The sequence below is a fragment of the Egretta garzetta genome, unplaced genomic scaffold (genome assembly GCF_000687185.1).
Source record: "Egretta garzetta isolate BGI_Z169 unplaced genomic scaffold, ASM68718v1 scaffold133, whole genome shotgun sequence".
In the NCBI taxonomy this organism is placed as follows: Eukaryota; Metazoa; Chordata; class Aves; order Pelecaniformes; family Ardeidae; genus Egretta; species Egretta garzetta.
The window spans coordinates 2,720,868-2,741,128 of NW_009259111.1; positions in this window are offsets into that span (position 1 = coordinate 2,720,868).

The following is a 20,261-nucleotide window of genomic DNA, read 5'->3' on the forward strand; positions in this document are numbered from 1 at the left end:
TAGTGCCTACAATATTTTCTTACCTATGTAAAAAAAAAAAAATGGAATATGCAATATTTACATGCAAATAGTCAGTAGAAAGGAACAATAAATATTGTTCCCAAGCATAATAGATGAGGCTTTGAGGTTGAGACATAGAGCTCATTGTCAGAAGATCTGATTTCTGATTTTTTGTGTGAATTTTTGTTTGCTTGGTTTTTTTTAGTCAGTCAGATTACTTCCAGCCAGCTGCTAGTTACAGCTAAAGATTCTCAAGCAGTTACCAATTGCATTCCACTATCTGTACAAAGGGTTAATTATTCTTCAGGACATCTAACTGCTATGAGAATGTGTGAATTTTGAGTTTCTCAGATGCTAGGGAAAGCAACAATATTGGAAAACATAAAATATAAAAATGAGAATGACAGCTTGTCTGTGAGGTAATGTATGTATTACCCTTTGATCACCTGTTAAATGTGCTCATTTTGCCACTTAACACACAATTCATGTTTGCACTCAGAATCATGGAACGGACGGTTGAGGTTGGTTGAATGGTTGCTCAGGCAGGATCACCTAGGGCAGGCTACAAAGGATCATGTCCAGATGACTTTTAAATATCCCCGTGGATGGAGACTCCACAACCTCTCTGGGCAATCTGTGCTAGCGCTCATTCACCCTCACCGGAAAAAAGTGTTTTCTGATGCTCAGAGACAACTTCCCGTGTTCCAGTTTGTGCCCATTGCTTCTTGCCCTGTTACTGGGCACCACTGGAAATAGCCTGGCTCCTTCTTCTTTATGGCCACTTTTCAGCTATTTGTACACGTAATGTCCACTACTTTGCATAGCAAAGATGAACCATCCAGCACTATTTCCCCATTCTTTACAGTAGTCCTAGCCACTGGGAGCCCAGCTGATCTAATGTAGTTAGAAGCATGACACTTGTGGATTCTCCATCCCTGATGGCTTGTAAGAACAAGTTAATCTTTACATCCAGAATTAAGCTGGTGTTCAATGTAGTTTAAGTCTTCTTTTTTCTAACCTGACCTAATATAAAAACATACTTTATAAAATGATTTTGTGCCCGGTTCTGGGCTCCCCAGTAAAAGGCAGACATGGACATGCTGCACAGAGTCTAAAAAATGGCCACAAAGATGATTATGGGACTGGAGCATCTATCGTGAGGAGAGGCTGAGAGAGCTAGGACAGTTTAACCTAGAGAAGAAAAGGCTTGAGGGAATCTGATCAAAATACCTGAAGGGAGAGTGTAAAGGAGATGGAGCCATGATCTTCTCAGCGGTGCCCAGTGACAGAGCAAGAGGAGGTTCAGAGTGAACATCAGGAAACAATTCTTTACTGTGGGTGTGGCTGAGCACTAGAACAAGTTGTCAGTAGACGTGAGGTCTCCATCCTTGCAGTTATTAGAAAGCCATCTGAACATGGTCCTGGGCAGCCTGATCTAGGTAGACCTGCTTGAACAGGGGGGTTAGACAAGACGACCCCCAGAAGTCCCTTGCAACCTTAACCATTCTGTGATTCTGTGATTTTTATTTTCATTTAACATTTTACATATCCAGTTTAAGAAGGGAGAAAACAATCCTTTATTTCAGGAAAATTGAAGGCAAGAGCTAGGGGAGAGGCTGGAAAGTCAGTAGTGAGACACTAGGAGCAAGATCTTCCACTAATACTTCCATTCATGGAACCACAAAGCTAGAGCAATATGTGTCAGGACTGGTTTAGGTAAAGGACTAGGTGACCTGTTTTCCATGATCAGTTGGGGCCATATTGTAAAGGTCTATCAGCTAGATGAGAATAGCTGTAGTGAAGCTTTAGCCATTCTTCTGTCCTGAACTCAACATGTCTTCTGATTTACTCCCTCAGACATCCCCTGCTCAAGGAGCATTGCCAGGCAAAGAAGGGAAGGCTATAATCATTTTGTGTAAAAGCTCATAGAGAAAGTGGGCACTAGAAAATAGCTTATTTGAAACTGAAATCTAAAAGTGTTCTTTGAAATCTATGAGTAAAGAAGTTTTGATCTAACAGTGGGAAACCATATTTAGTTCTTTCTATTGCTCTCTCCTTCCTTGAGATAATGAATCACTGAGGGAACTTATTTAGATAAAAGATGTTGAAGGATTGAATGCTGGACCTGAAGAAATATAGTCAGTTCTTTACCATTATGAGCTTCTTGCTGCTCATCAGTGACCACAATACCTTCAGGTCAAAGCAGAACTTCCTCTTATGCCTTTTTATGACTTGTTGCGTATAATGCGTTGTTTGCTGCTTGCGTATAATATGTTGTTTGCTGCGTTCCATGAGGTCTAGGAAGAAAAAAAAACCTGACTCCTTGACACACATTGATCAAGTTCGATGGTTCAGAAGTTCTGTCTACCTTTTTAAAGGCCACAGTTGGCTAGGCCAGAAGGTTAGGTTCAAAATATGGCAGCTTAGCAGGTAGCCTTGAGGGTGCATATGAGGAGAAGATGCTGAGGCCCAGCAACAGCTGGAATTAGTCTGGAAGGAGGGAAAGTTGACAGCAACCTTCAAAATAGGTTGGAACAATAAATGAAAGAATGATGACCTGCTCTGTATGCCATATTGCTGGGTAACATTGCCAGATGAGTTAATAAAGCCATGGCCTAATTAAACCACATCCTTTGCATCATGTCTTCCTGCACAGTCAAGCTGTGTGCTTTCTGGCTTGTATGGTATCATCAATAATAAAGATTCGACAACTAGATCATCTGTTGGTGGTGCAGGAGTTAAAATAGAATACAGCTCACTTCCTCTTAGCTGTATTTGGCTGTACAGAGCTAACAGGAGTAAAAAATGGTGACAATTTATTTTTATCGCTTAAGTGAGTACACTTGGACTGACTACATATGGAGAACAGATCTACTGAATAAAACTTGCCTAGTAACTTTTTCTGACTGTAGCCACATTTAATAATTGTGGTTGAAATGCTGGCTTTACATTTAAAAAAATGTTGACAGAGTATCTTTCACAAATGGGAACATGCTCACATGATTCTAAACATGTGCTACAGTCCTTTCCCACATCTACATCTGTTTCTTTAATTGATATTGTATTTTAATTATTTTAGCTTATAAATACACACTAGGGCTGATAAACACGTTTTCTATCAGATGTTTCTGGAAAGAAAACTGTCTCCACAGTTGCTTTTCTTCTTAAAATATTTGTTTCCTATGACTTTTTTTTTAAAGCCTTCAGAACTTTGTGATGGAATTACTTCTATTAGCTTCTGCTGGATAAAAATAGGGCAAGGTGCAGAGTGTTCAAATCTAAATAGTGAGATAATCCCCAGAGTAAAAAAGAAACATCATAATAGGAGAGTATGTGCTACCGTGCAGTGCATTCATTTCTGCTCAGAAAGAAGGAAATGATGGTTTTATAAAAAAGATAAGCTACAAGTTAATTCCAGTGAATTGCAGAAGTAGCACAGAAGCAATGACATGTGCCATAGTATTCTAGCATTTCTTTATCTCAAGACATAATTGAAACAATCTACAATTAGAAAAAGCAATCACTAAACATACTAAATTAGCCTCTACCAGTACTGACAGGTGAGTGTCTTTATCTGAAGATCTCTATTTCACAAGGTTATTTGTTTGCATAGGACCCAGTTCCTTTCTTTTCTCAACTGAATTCCTGGTAGATGGATGAGAGCTTAATTTTTCAGAGGGAAAGGATTAGCTGTTTTACCAAACATGGGTCAGAATTGTAAGTGATGTTCCACCCAGTCTGGTGCTAATATTCTTAAAGGATTCCTTCAGTGATGGCCTTATCAATCAACTCTTCACTTTTATTTACTTTAGCAGTTGCTTTAAAAATTCATTCCAACATCTGACTAAAATCAAGAGAGAGGAGTAAATGTATCTGCTCTATCTCATTAGTTAACAGAGACGTACAATTATTTGATATTGGTTTATGTCAGACAATATTCTGTAATTAAGCACAGTGTCATCAATTCTCTACCAGAGTGACCTGGGAGGTTGAAAGGGGGTTTGTGTTTAATGAAACATAATTAAATTAAGATGAACATTTTGGACCAAATTTTTTTTCTGGTGTCTTGAGTCATAGCTCCACCAGAATCAGTGGACTCTCACAGCAGCAGCAAATCTCCCTATTTAGGCAGATGCCTTTTATATTTTAATTACAAAAGCTGCTACTTCTTTAGCTTCAATTACTGTTTCAGTATTAGTAGTGAAAGCCATGGAACATTTTTGTTTTAACTCATTTGATGTCTGAGTGGTGTTGGCATCTTAAAGGAAATAAAATACCCTGACTTTGACCAAAGTCACAAATATGTCTTGAGAGTAGCAGACAGCCTGTATTCCCACACAGAGTGAGGAAGGCTGGCATTTCATGACTGAAATGCTTGGACAAAGAAATAACTAATGTTATGAATTATATTGCATGGATTAAGAAACAACTAATATTATAAATTATAACTATTGAATCTAAACGTGGAATGTCAAATAAGATGGATCCTTATAGGCCCCAAGTCAGGCTTACAGCCGATCTCAGTTCCCTTGGGATTCATAGACTTCATCTTTGCTGAAAACAGGTGACTCCGGGCATTCCTTCAGTAAATTGATCTGATTTTCAGTGAATCCAGTGATGCTGATGTTGTCCTCCTTTTTACAGTAGTAATTAATATTTAGAATACTTGCTCAGAAAATGGGTAACCTACACTCAGTTCTCTTTTCAAACTGAAGTTCTTTAAGCCTTCATCTCCTATTTATGCTGGGACAATTTGGGGGTGGCAGTATTTTCCTTTCCTTTTGAACATGAGTCATCTTGCAGGAATGAACTCCAAATTCAATGGGAAAGAGGGGGAGGGAGGACCTCACCTGAAGTATTGTGTCCAGCTCTGGAGCCCTCAGCACAAGAAGGACATGGAACTGTTGGAGCGGGTCCAGAGGAGGGCCACAAAAGTCATTTGAGGGATGGAACACCTCTCCTATGAGAACAGGCTGAGAGAGTTGGGCTTGAGAGAAGAGGCTTATAGGAAAGATGAGGACAATCTTTTTAGCAAGGCCTGCTGTGACAGGACAAGGGCTAATGGTTTTAAATTAAAGGAGGGTAGATTTAGACTGTATATAAAGAAGAAATTTTTTTCAATGAAGGTGGTGAAACACCGGAATGGGTTGCCCAGAGAGGCTGTAGAGGCCCCATTCCTGAAGGCATTCAAGGTCAGGTTGGACGGGGCTCTGAGCAACCTGATCTAGTTAAAGTTGTCCCTGATCACTGCAGGGGGGGTAGACTAGATGACCTCTAAGGGTCCCTTCCAACCCAAAGCATTCCATGATTCTATGATTCTGAATGTAAGAAAAGATTCAAGTAACAACCCAACAGAGAACCTCCCTGCCTTACAACAGTGAAAATACAGTGGTCTATGTTTCTAAGAAGGAACATATGGGTTAAGAGCCCTTTCTTTTTCCCCAGTGTGAAATATGACAGGAACCATCAGTAATGTCATCTGATTCAAATGCGATGCCATCTCAGCTTGGTCTTGCTTCATCATATGTCTACTAGTAATCTGCATTTCTTATTGCCACTAATGTGTTTTAAGCATCATTTTCTTAGAATATCTATAAATTTAATTTTCCCTTAAATTTTGTATAATGATGAGAATGATAGCAGGAAGGTCTGACAAACACTAGGTTTTCTCTGCAGTAGTCGGGGAATTAGAAATAGCTAGATTATGTGTCACAACTTTAGCACAGCTGTAGGCGTCTCCATGGAATGGTAAGGTACTTTTCCAGCCAGGTGTGTGAGTCTTTCTTTCGGCTGATAAAGTATCTTGGGTGGGCAGTTTCCTTACTACGTGTTAACCGGTGCCTCTCTGACAAAGCAATAGTAGACTTGGGTTATGGTCTGAGCTGCCTTGAGCCTGTCACTTAAATCAGATTCCAACACTGAAATATCAGGCTGTCCTCTGCAGAATACAGGTGAGATTAGATATATTTTGAATAGCAGATTTCTATCCATTTCAAGCAGTTTATTTAAAAAGATGAATTTATTTAAAACCCATATTGTAATGATATTTTTTCATAGAAATTGCAGTCCCAAGCACAGCCATGATTTTGTTTACATAGTGAACTCAACATCCTGTTTTCTCCTTGCATGTAGCAATTATGACTGTCAAGTCATTTGTTTTCCCCTTTTTAAACCTTTGTCCAACATAAATCTGTAATTTGTTCATTTGCATACAAATGCTATGTACCAATAGTTTGATGTCCTTCTATTGCGGCATCAAACATTACACACGGTACTCAAGGTGGGGCTGCACCAGTGCAGTGTAGAGTGGGACAATCACCTCCCTCGACCAGCTAGTTATCCTGTGCTTGATGCACCCCAGGACGTTTGGTGCTTTTGGCTGCCAGGGCACACTGTTGACTTATATTCAAGTTACCATCAACCCAAACCCCCAGATGTCTTTCTGTGGGGCTGCTCTCCAGCCTCTTGTCCCCCAATTTGTACGTATAACCAGGATTACCCTGTCCCAGGTGCAGAATCTGGCACTTGCTCTTGTTAAATTTTGCATGGTTGGTGATTGCACAGCTCTCTAGTCTATCCAGATCTCTCTGTAAGGCCTCCCTACCCTTAAGGGAGTCCACAGCTCCTCCTAGTTTAGTATCATCAGCAAACTTAATGTACATTCAATTTCTGCATCCAGATCATTTATAAAAACACTAAAGAACACTGGCCCTAAAATCAAGCCCTGGAGAATCCCACTGGTGACTGGCAGCCAGCCTGATGTAACCCCATTTACTATAGCCCTTTGACCCCAACCCATCAGCCAATTGCTCACCCAACGTATTATGGATTTGTCTAGCTGTGTGCTGGACATTTTATCCAGAGGGACATTGTGAGAGACAGTATCAAAAGCTTTGCTAAAATCCAAACCCACCACATCTAGTGTCTTCCCTTGGTCAAGTAAATGGGTGACCTTGTCATAAAAGGAAATTGAGTTGGTTAAGCAGGACTTTGCCCTCGTGAACCTGTGCTGGCTATGACGAATGACTGCATTGTGTCTCAGGTGGTTTTCACTTAACACCCAGAATAACTTTCTCCATAGTTTTACCAGGCACTGACAGGCCTGTAATTACCAGCGTCTTCCTTCTTACACTTCTTGAAAATTGGGACAATATTTGCCAGCTTCCAGTTGTCTGGGACCTCTCCAGATTCCCAAGACCATTGAAAAATAATGGAGAGAGGTCCCACAATGACATTGGCCAGCTCTTTCAGTACCCTGGGATGAATCTCATGAGGCCTCATAGATTTATATACACCCAGCTGGAGCAGCAGGTCTCAAACATGTTCAGGGTCAGCTGGGAATTTATCATCCCCCCAGTCATGGTCCTTCAACACAGGGCTCCGGGCGTCCCAGGGCTCATCATTGGTGTTGAAGACAGAGGTGAAGGCATCATTAAACATCTCTGCTTTGTCTACATCCCTGTTTGTGAGGTGACCAGCCTCATCAAGCAATGGACCAATGTTATCTCTCATTCTCGTTTTGCTGTTAACGTATTTTAAAAAGCCCTTTTTGTTGTTCTTCACAGTGCTTACATTTTGTTTTGTTTTGTTTTTTAAGTTAGCCAACACACTGAAAGGAAATTATTCCTTTCTCATAGAGTTTTTACTTTCTAGGTCTGATGCATTTTATGCTGGCTTCTCATTAAAATAATGGGAAGACAATTTTAGAAACAATTTGACAATTATTTTCTTTTTTAATATTTGTTGTTTCTAAATTTATGTGATAATTACTTTCCATGTTGTGTTATTGAAAGAAAGTATTAGTAAAGAATAGATTTGTGACCACAAAACCAGCTCATTCTTAACTCCACAGTCATGTGTAATTTCATTGGACTGTTTACACTAGACAAATTAAGCATAAGCATACATGATGGAAGAGTTCTCAGTATCCAAAGGGGATGACAATAATCCAAAGGGAAGTAATTCATACCATTGTGACTGTGAAAGTGCGTATATGAATAAGTTTAGGAGTTAACAAATAACTATTATATAAAACCACTCCTGAACAAGTGCCCTTGGTAGTGATCACATCTAGCCCCAGAAGGAACTTATTGAAAATAGTTATTTTGGAATTTTCTTTATTATTTGACTTATTTTAAAGTTTTATACTCTCTAATTTACTTACCTAATTTTACTCATGATTCTTACATTATTTTCTCATTTTAGTAAAAAACATAAAATATGAAAAGTACTTAGTTTTTACTGAGTATCACAAAAATGCCTGTAAGTATAGACTCTAAGCACAATAATATCAATGTCAGAAAAATCAAAGAAAATTTAAAATGTAAATTTTATATTATTTCAAGAGATTGCTTTCGTATGCAAGGGTAATAATACTTTGACCAGAATTTATCTGAGCAGTCTACAGAAAATAATTCCTTCTCTGTGTTACCACTCAGTGAACCTCATATTCACTTAATGTGAGCACAATGGGATCAGCTGTCTTGTCAAGTTAATCTATAACATTAATACAGTGTTTTATCCCTCTTCCTCAGGCTCCACGTGCATAAAACTTTAATATATATAGTCTTCAACAGAATGTTCTTGTGTCCATCAGTTACAAATGTGTGTAAAGTGCCTCCATACCTTGCTGTTACTGTGTGTGGTTGATTCCTAAATCTTTTACGAAGGAACATGCAAATTAAAGTGTCTCCTATATGTATTCCAAAATTGGTGTCTAGAATATGCTTCAGTACATATTATTACTTATGCTGGATTTCTGGTTGGTTCTTATACTAGTTTGATGAAAAAGAAAATCTTTTTGGAAAGGCCCTTTCTGAAAGCTGTTGTAACAAAGGAACTGATGCTTTGGTTTGTAGATGGAGACCATTACTACGTGTAATCCACTGAGAAGGCATATTTTTCATACGCTGTTGCAATGCCATCGTTACTTGTGGGCAGATTGTAAAGAGGCACAATGACCACATAGGAATGGCATTAGAGTGGAAATCTTACTTCTGGCTCTTCCATTGATTTACTGTGTGATTGTTAGTGAGTTATTGCCCCTTGCGAAAGATTGTCTATAAAGGCTATGGGTTGCTTGTCATGGTACCTGCATCTACAACACCCCATTCTTTGGATATCATTTGCCACTTCCAGCTGTAGTATCAGGAGTGACTTTGGAAGTGTTCATTTACATTTTTTTCTTCTTCTTCATTGAAGGAATTGCATATCTATTTGAAAGAGAAAATGACATCTGGATGAACGGATTAGAAAATAGAGTGCTAGGTTCACTTATCTAGATACCAAGATAAGTAAATGATGTAAGATTAACACAGGAAAAAAAAGAAGTAACCTTGTTTATTTCTCTGTTGTAAAAGTTCTGCAAAGCAACATCTCAAATTATTCATTTGATCAACCATTTTTTCTTAGAAAATAATTTTTGCTTTGTGTTTACTAAACAGAAAAGCATTTGAGTGTCATGATAAAGTTCAGGCCTTAAATTAGTTGTAAGTGCAAGAAGTGCAAGGAATGATTGGTTTGCCCTACAAAAGAGACTGCTGTTGTAGTATTTGGCTTTACAAACGTGTAGTTGCATTGTTTGGGGATCAAGCACTGTATGGACTCTTGCATAGTTCTTTCTCAGGCCCTCTATGCAGGGCTTGAGTTTCATCTTTACTCACCAGCCAGCTGGTAGGGTTGCCACTGATTCCTGACCTGTAATTACTCCAGAACCTCATCCTGCTTGCTGGCTTCTCAGGGTCTCCTGATATGAATGCTACAAGGTTGAAAGTGGTAAGGAATCCTTTGCAAAGGTACCCAGAGATCTGTACCTTTGCACTACAAATCAATCCAAACACTGAATGCACTGTTCTCCCTTCACCCCCTACTCTCATTTCTCCCTTAAATTGTGCCCTGCATTTCAGGTTGTAAGTAAGACTAACAATGTGAAATCAAGCAAGTTTGCTTGAACCTGCCTCTAGAAAAAGAACAATTGGCAAACTAAATGTACAATATCCTTGCTGATGAGATCCACGGTTTTTGCTGGACTGTCCGATTATGTGTTTTAGTAGACACTGTGTAAGGTTTCTAATGCAACGCATTTATTTCAGTAAGTTGCAACCATACACTCCCTTTATAAGTATTATAGATTTTAGTTGTCAGGAAACATTTACTTCATTGTCAGCTCTATCTACTGAATTTTGAACTGCATAGTACTGCCAACCAGCAAGCATGCATTTTTATTCCAGGATGAATGATGATGAGCCATGAATTGGTTTCAGTTCTCTATCCCTTTCATCTGAGAAGCTTGTTTTTTTTAAAAACATGCCAAGTCCCTCAGGTATGTGCTTTAGTAAACACATATTCGAAGGAAAGGCTAGAGCAATTATAAGTTTTCATTGCTGTTATTAGTAATTCTATAGATAGCTCCTTTTAGAGCTGGCCATGATAACTAGCTAAATCTAGATTTATCCTTCTTTAGCTGGGGGAAATAGCCTCACATCTGTTAAAACATTATCACCTGATTAGAACATCTGAGATCAGAAATAGTTTACACCAAGCTCACATCTCAGCAATGCATGTGCTCTGGATTACTGTCACCGTACACACAGCCAGGATGCTTACGTGAAGGGGCTGATATGTTCTGAATACCTACATTTTAAGTACTTGGTGAACAGGTGACTAGGATTGCGGATTGTAGGAGAGGCAGGAGACCTGGGAGCAAAAAATGAGCTTCTATGAACGTATGTGTTTCTGTTCATTGGAGAATGAAAAGCAGATGCAAGGGTTTTCAGAAATTTTCTGATTTTCCTCAACTAAGCTATACGCTTATGCCTTTTTAATAGCTCTGATCTTTTTTGCCAAGCAGCTGTAGTCAACGTTTACTTGCTGAGAGATGTTAGTGGGAATAAATTGTTGCTAGGTTATCATGAAATGCATCTTTCAGTATTTCCATAGTCAGCAGTTTTGATTTTATCTGATAAACTCAAGTATTGCACAAGGGAAAAAGTAAACTGTATTATTAACATGGACCGTTGAGAAAAATTCTCTTTAAAATAAGCAGAACTCCAGGATGTAATATTAAGTGTTTTTGTAGATAATTACATTAAGTCTAAACAGATATTCAGATCAGATCCATGGCAGCATGGCAGAGATGAAGACAGAAGTCAAACTCAGATCTGATTTAGGGGTTTTGTGGTTTGGTTTGTATTTTTTAGTTTTTAATGGCTCTTACTCACCTTTCATGGTCATATTAATCGTCCTTTTCTAGTCTTGTCTCCGTCTGTATCTGAAATTCAGCTACTTACTATACAAACAGCTTATGTGTAACAATTTTCTCTTCAGTGATTAAAACAGAGATGGGCATTATTTGCCTGTGAAGTTACCACATAGAAAACTTTCTATACTGATTGAAGAAGGCAATTCATAAGGAGTAGGAACAAAGGTTCTGCTATATAGTTCCTGAGAAAAAATTCTCCATATCATAGAAGAATGGCCAGGCTGTAACTGAATGCTATTAGTACTTGCACTTTGACTCGTAATTGTTCTCGACATTTTCCCTGTGCTTGATGCTTGGAAAGTTACCTCCATCTAAAACAAGAGGTTCTGTTACAGCTCAAGAACCTGATTGGAAATCTTTAGAAGTATTTGCATCTTAAACTATTTTCTTGTCTCTTTTCCAAATAAATTAATAGAAGATAGGATTAGAAATAATTTTGTGGTTCTTAGTCTAAACCTCTTTGTTTAGGAGCAATAGAAAAATCCTTGTTAGGGTGCAGTCAGTAGTGGAGGACAAATACTGGCAATGCCATTAGTGCAGACTGCTTAAATGTTTGGCTTTTAGAATTGTGTATGAATTTGCTCAAATTTAGTCATGAGGAAGACTTAAATTTTTAAGATGAGTCTGAAAGAATGCGTGCTGGTATCTTCAGGGTAGAGATACAATAATTCATACACAGGCCAGCCTGTGATAATGCACAGAGTTGGAAGTGGAAGGAGGAAAGAAACATAGTATCCCAAGTAGCATAATTCATAGAGCAGAAAATTATTTATAGGAAATTAAGTGTGCTAAGAAAAAAAAGCATTAAGCCATGATCTGACCCGGGCATGAGGAGACGGAAATATTATGTTCACTTTGCACATTCTGAAATCAAGCTGGCCATCTGGTCGGTTCAGTTACTCTTTGATTAAGGCTGTGGTGAGGATGTTCAAAGAAGAAAGGGCAACGCTAAAATGTGATCCCCAGTTATCAAAATGGCTACATGGGTCTATGGAAAGACAGAAGAAAATTATGACAGCCATTAGAAAGCCTAAATATATATGTAATAATACAGCTGTGCTACAGTCGATCTTAAAATCACTGTAAAACACAAAAGTGACAAGTCTCTTTTTGTTTCCTACCACTGCATTTTATATTCAAGGATATGGTATATGCTTTCAAATTATACAACATGAAATTCTCCACCCCTTATTCCATACCATTTATGTCATGCTAAGGTACTACACTATCCAACACATACTCGTTAATCACCACCCCCCTTCCCATCCTTTGATATAATACACAGATATAATTTGCTTATAGGACCACTCCTATAAAATGCCTTTAAAATGTCCACAAAATATCCATTGAGTTCATTTAGTCCATGACTTTGGGCTCCATATGTTATTGTGGTCACTCAGGACAGGAGAGGTGGTGTGTTGTGTCGAATTATTGGGCACCAAAGCCAGCTCAGGTTGGGCCACTGCTGCACTTGCACTGCTCCTTGTAAGGCTTCTCCTCCATTGGTTCAGGTGGTTTCTGCTGTAGTACTTCCTATAACATGCAACTCGGATCATGAGATACAACAATTTAAAGGTATGTCCATTACAATCTCCACCCCTGGTCCCTTTGGACCAGACCATAAGGTTTAACATTGCAATGAACTCCCCCCCCTTGCCCCTGCTCCAGCTTGGACTTATCCACAGACTGCAGTCTCTTAGGGATGTACCTGCTCCATGTGGAGCCTTATCTCTGAGCCACAGTCTCTCTAGGGTTGTACCTGCTGCAGCATAGGATTATCCACAGCCACAGTCGCTTTGGGGTACACCTGCTCCAGCATGGCTTTACCCATGGCTGCAGTCCCTCCAGGGGCGTACCTGCTCTTTCAAGGGCTTATCCATAGCCACATGCTTTGAGGTGCTCCAGCATGACCTTGTGCACAGCTACAAATGCTTCAAGGTGTACCTGCTGCAGCGTGGACTTATTCTTGGGCCACAATCCCTTCAGAGGTATACCTGCTGCAGCACAGACCTAATGACGGTGACAAACACTTCGAGATGTACCTGCTCTGGTGTGGACTTACTTATGGCCTTAGATGCTTCGGGGTGTCCTGCTTCTGTATGGACTCATAACCAGGTCACAGTCCCTTTGACTTGAGTTCCCACTGGAGTTCCAGCCTGTCCAGTACAGCAGCACAGAAACAGCAGCAATGCCCTGGCTATGTGCCAGCCCAGGAGCATGGCCATTGCTGTTGTCAGAATGTTCCCAGGCACAGCAGAGTAAGACAATAAGCAGGACAGCAAGCAGCCACTAATGAGCACCGGACTCTAACATATAGTAAGGCAAGCAAGCTCCATGGCAAACACACGAGCCTGCCAATTAATAGCTACACAGCAATAACAGCTATACATTTGCTCTGGCACATTCCAATCAAACCTGTTGTTATCCCAAACCATTTGAGCCCCACATTGGACATCTAAAATAACTGTCGTGGTTTAACCCCAGACAGCAACTAAGCACTACCCAGCTGCTCACTCACACCCCCCTGGCTGGGATGGGAGAGAGAATCAGAAGGGTAAAAATGAGAAAACTCGTGGGTTGAGATAAAGACAGCTTAATAGGCAAAGCAAAAGCCACACACACAAGCAGAGCAAAACAAGGCATTCATTCCCTGCTTCCCATGGGCAGGCAGGTGTTTAGCCATCCCCAGGAAAGCAGGGCTCCATCATGTATAACGGTTACTTGGGAAGACAAACACCAGCACTCCAAATGTCCCCCCCTTCCTTCTTCCCCTAGCTTTATATGCTGAGCATGACATCAAATGGTGTGGAATATCCCTTTGGCCAGTTGGGGTCAGCTGTCCCAGCCGTGTCCCCTCCCAGCTTCTTGTGCCCCCCCAGATTCCTCACTGGTGGGGTGGAGTGAGAAGCAGAAAAGGCCTTGACTCTGTGCAAGCCCTGCTCAGCAGTAACAAAAACATCCCTGTGCCAACAACGCTGTTTCCAGCACAAATTCAGAACATAGCCCCATCCTAGCTACTATGAAGAAAATTAACTCTACCCCAGCCAAAACCAGCACAGCTCTTTAAATAATGTTTTCTAGGTAACACTTGCCTATAGAAAGGAAAAAAAAAAAACCAAGGAAAGCATACACTGTAAGATGAGAAATGAAGAAAATAAGATATCTGAAGTTAAAAACTAGGACTAATAAAACATTTTTCATCAAAACCAGCACTGCAGAAGTACTATACTTTTTACTATAAATATATATTTTTTAAAAGTACAACTGTTCAATAAAATGTTTTATTCTTTAAAAGAAAAGAAAACAAACCCCCAAAACTTTTGGATAAAACTATTGTTTGTCTTTCTGGAAGCTTTGCAGGAACTGAGGAGAACCCAATCCCAAAATACATTTGCCAAACAAGTGCACCTGAACTCAGCTTCTCAGTTTCTTGTTCAGTAAGATGTAAGATGGTATCTATCTCTGCAGTGCAGAGCAGCTTTTTGTGTAAGTCACATATAGGCAAGTACTCTAGGAAAGAATGGGAGAGAAGCAAGGCATTAACTATTGCATAGTTTCCCTCTCCTAAAAATTCTGTGTTGGGGGATAAGCTGGAATGATAACTGCTGTTCTGTGAATTGAAGTAGAGGCTCCCAACAGAAGAGTGTTGCAGCACTCGTGGGTGGGCAGGGACACCTCAGCCATGTACAGCAGCAAATTCCTTCCCAGACCTGTAAGGTCATATACAAAATTATGTCCTCAAAATGGTGTTGGGGGGTAAAATTCAGTTTGAATGACAAGGACTTTGGAAGAAAGAATCAAAGAGTAAATGCAATTAAAATCATTGTTATTTGATTGTTAGAGGTGACACTTGTCACCTCTTGATGCTTGATATTAGCTTGTTTCATAACAGATTTTGTTCTGCTGTGTGTGCACCTTGATCTTTACCTCAAAGTCCTCTATGAACATAATCCATGAACATTTGAGACTCCACCACATTTTAAAGTTTATTTTGCATCAAATATGATTTAAATGGTTATATACTTCAAGTTCTTTATCATGTTTATATCTACTAAGAAATTGCCTTTGTTTTAAGTCAGTTTATGAAAATACTGTGTTTGAACATCTGTCAAGGGATGAAGACTAGCTGAATACCCATAGGATGCTGGTATATTATATAGGATGCTGGTATATTATATTTTCTGTTATTCTGTATACTGTAATTATCTTGATCTTCAAACAACTCTGAGACAGTTACAAGCACTTTTGCAGACTTGTTACTGCAAATTCAAAATTTATTTCATCTGAATCTAAATTAAACTAGTATATAACGAGACTTTTTTTTTTTAAACATTTCTATCCATAGTTGATTAAAAAGCAGTAAAACACAAATTCAGATTTTACTTAAAAGACAAACTCAGAACAAATCATTCAGTTTTGAGGCAGCATAGGAATCTTTTCCAAAATGAATTTTTTTTGAAAAAATGGATAAACTAAGTAGCCAAACTGGGGAGAAATGGATGCCACAGATAGTAGGTGTGCTTGGAAGTGAGAAGTAAATCTAAATCATAGAATCACAGAATGTTTTTCATTGGAAGGGACATTAAAGATCAGCTAGATCCAACTGCCCTGCCATAGATGGGGACGCTTTTCACTAGACCAGGTTGCTCAAAGCCCCATCGAACCTGGCCTTGAACACTTCCAGGGATAGGGCATCCACAACTTCTCTGGGCAACGTCTTCCATTGCCTCACCACCCTCACAGTAAAGAATTTCTTCCTAACATCTAATCTAAATCTACTCTCTTTCATCTTAAAACCCACTCATCCTATCACTACACTCTTTGGTAAAGAGTGCCTCCCCGTCTTTCCTCTTGGTCCCCTTGAAGTACTGAAAGGCCGTAATAAGGTCTCCCCAGAACCTTTTCTTCTCCAGGCTGAACAAGCCCTACTCTCTCCACCTGTCCTCAGAGGAAGGTACCTGATCACCTTTGTGGCCCCCTTGTCTTTCCTGTGCTGAGGACTCCAGAGCTGAACAGAGTACTCCAGTGGGGTCTCACTAGGGCAGAGTAGAGGGGGAGAATCATCTCCCTTGACCTGCTGACCATACTTCTTTTTATGCAGCCCAGGATGCGATTGGCTTTCTGGGCTGTGAGTGCACATTGCTGGCTCATATTCAGTTTTTCATCCACCAGTACTCCCAAGTCTTTCTTGGTAGGGCTGCTTTCAATCCCTTCATCCCCCAGCCTGTCTTTACGTTGGGGGTTGCCCTGACCCTTGTGCAGGACCTTGCACTTGGCCGTGTTGAACTTCATGAATTTCTCACGGGCCCACCTCTCCAGCCTGTGAAGGTGCCTCTGGATAGCATTCATTCGCTCTAGAGTATGAACACCACCACTCAGCTTGGTATCATCCACAAACTTGCTGAGGGTGCACTCAAAGTGCCTGTTTTAAGAGTAAGTGAATAAGCATGATACAAGGGCAAATTTAAAAAGAAAGGGAGAAATAGTCCTTGATCCACACTTACAAAGGTGTTCTTTGAGTTTCCCTTGTTATTCTTCACAACCACTGACTCTCAGCTACTCAAGATATGTAAAATGCTGGGTGTAGTCAATGGCAACAACTGGGAAAAAACAATTAGTCATGTCGTCTTTTACTGAGGGTAATCATCCAGAAAGTGATCCTCAGAAAGGGGTAATACTTCTGGAGTAGCTCCATTCCCAGGGCAAGTGTCAGAATTCTTCCCTCATCTCCCCCACCACAAAAATAGTTCTCATTCCAAGTAACTTTTTTTTATAGTGGAAGTAATATAGTTACCACAGCGCTGTATAATAGCATCAAATAGGTGCAATGAAAAGCCTGACAGGGGAGTGGAAATAGGCTAAAGTCTCCAGGGCAGAGCAAGTCTTAGCTTCTAGTTTGGGACAAATGTCTGAGGGGATGGGAAGAGTGTGAAGAGAGGAAAAGGAGGAAGACAGTCTTAAGTTCTGGCCATTCTGGTCACATTTAATAAAAAAGGCAATAGAATAACAATAGGATAATTGTACAGAGTGTATAACCTTTAGTATTGATGTGCACCAGAAACAGAAGGGAATCCATCACTTCTCCTGATGGCAAATGTGTGAAACCGAGTATGGTGGTCATGTACTTCTATAAATTTAGACTCGGTATTATGTTCATATGTTGCTTCACACGAAGTATTGTGAAAACTACAATAAATTCCTAGCACAAAATATAAAGGAAGACTATTTTGATGCATCTAGTAACAAGAAAATAACCCAGCTTCATGCAAGATCCTTACAATTTTCTAATGTGTTAAGCACAAAAACGTATACTGTTACCACAAGCATTCAGCAGACTCACCGCTTTGTGCAAAGTCCAGTGGGAAAGCTAAGGTACAGGGGTTAATGTTGACATAAAGGCCAAATCCCCATTTCTTTGATGTTAAGAGGAAAGTTTTCATTGAGCCCAATGGGATTAAGATTTAGTGTACATGTTCTTGTTTCTTTCAAGTTAGGGTAGTCTTAACATTGCTCAAACCTATTAAATAGTCTTTACTAGTTCTGCTTTGTTGAATAAAAGAAAAAAATAGTGTTCAGAATAACCTCTTTACTCCAATGTGTGTACCTGCCAGATACTCAGAACTCTGATATTTAAAACTGATGTCTCATGAAACCATATAAATAATTCCTTTCCTTTTCCTTCTGTCCAAACAAAAATCTCAAACTGAGAGGAAACTGCAACTGGAATGAAGAGGTATTGGTTTTAAAATCTTTAATATATGAAATGTTTTTATTAATTACTCTTTAACCTATAGGTGTCTATAGCAATAACAAGGATAAAATTATGAACACTCAAAAAGGGTTTTTATAACATATCTTTTTTCATCCCTTCACCATTGTTTAAAGACCTATTTGGTTCTGTAAGCAAATAAATATTTTATCTTTTATATTAAATTTTTTTTTTTGAAACAATTAATTGTTAAGAGGCTTTAGTCTGTAGCTATTTCTTACCCAAGGTACTGGTGATGTAGTTGTGTAGGCATTAAACAGAAGAAGCAGCTTTAATACAGATATTCTTTATGTGATTGACAATTACTGTACTAGTGTTATGTCTAAGCAGTAAGACATATAATTTTCTTAAATGTGCAAGATAAAATTTCCTTTAAAATTTGTATGCTGGAGAAGCAGTTAAAAACATAAACCACTTACAGAAAGTCAAAACTGATATGTATTCCAACATGAAGCCCAGAAATGGAAACGTAATCTTTCGCATCTTTGCACCTGAAAGAATACACTTGTTATTGAAAAATACTGATTTAGAAATCAATTCATTTTTCATGTTTTTGAAGAGTAAGAAAAGACTGGATGTAACACAACTTGTAGGTTTGAGGACTAGGGACATCCATTTTGCAACAAAATTTAAATTTCAATTTAAAATATTTTTTTCCCAGAAATTTTTTACACAGAAAATAAGCTTGCATTATTACCATAGATAAATATGCTAAATTCATTGCTATGATTTAAAAAACTTACAGTTGGAATATTGACAAGCTAAAAAATGCATTTTAAATTGCTGTCTGTTTAACTCCCAGCAAATTTGATTTTTGTTTCTTTGATATGAAAAATAAACCTAAAGTGACATGCATGCTTACATAACCTATGGCATTTGACATTAAGTCCTAGGAAGTAATTTAACTGATGAAAAGATAGGGCTACAGCAGTTGCCCAAGCCCTCTGTCTCAGCTGGGGTAGTTTCACATTTGCAATTGCATTTTAAGAGATCAAATGCATTAAGCTCTGAAGAAGCACGTAAAGGGTGACTACTTCAAAGGATTTTTAAATTGAAAAATAAACATAAAACGAAACCCAGTAATTTATACAAATGTTTTAGAACCGGTACAAGTAATTATGTATGGAAGAAAGTGACACCTGTTCAGAGAAACAATTTAGCTTTCAGATTTAAGCTAACACTGCTTAACCTTTTGTTATTCTAACCATTCTACTCAGTTCAGGTCTAAAATAGTCCATAATGCATATATATCGCTGCATATATCTGCATAGATTATACACTAAGCATTTAAGTTTATATTTACAATTCAACTTCAGAGTTTCTCGAAAGTAGGTCTATTTGCATTGCTCCTAATTCTGCAGTAGGTGGCAGTGGGTAGTGGAGAATATACAAGAATATACAGTTTAGATGTCATCACATTTTTAAGGGAAGCTTAAAAATGGCCAAGTACTTTCTGCTTTTGAGTTATGTATATAACAAATAGAAAGGAACTGTCAAACAGAATTTCTAAATTGTCATGGTTAAATAGTAGCTTTGGTAAAGTATTATGAAAATAAATTAAACTGATAATGGAGTCAAATGAAGATACAAATACAGCATACATTTCTGTAAAGTAAGTATGAAGCTGAGTCCACACAAGAAAACTAAACTGTAGGCTTAAACTCAGGAGAAGGTTCTGCAGGGTAGCTTTGTAAGTTAGGAGAATATAGTGAATATAATTTACAAATAGAAAAAGAAACCCTCCATTTTGGTTTTATGTGTATTTCTTTAGAAATTGTATTAATTTTCAATGTTGCACTGGCTTTTGAAAGTAGTACTGTAATTGATGAAATGGAAAACAGTGGGATGGGAGAGGGTTTAGGCACGATGGTGGCAGTGTGGAATATTAACAGAGTTTCGATAGGTTGATTGTGTGGGAGGCTAAATTGAGAAGATTACAACAGAGCTCTGATTTTGCATTCCTTGCACACCTGAAATATTGGAGCTTGAGGGTATACAGAATTTGAAATTGGATGAAAAAGTCTGTCAAAGAGCATTCTAAGTCTCGTTTATTATTGATTCCTGTTTCTTCCTTATCTGAAAACCTGGCTTGGTAGATTTATCCATAAAAAGTGCTCAGTCAGCACTACTGATTATTCCCACATTTTCACCAGTGTATTTTGAGCTTCAAATAGACAGACTAAGACTTTCGGAAGTGCAAGGCATCCACTAGCTCATATCTCTAATACTTTG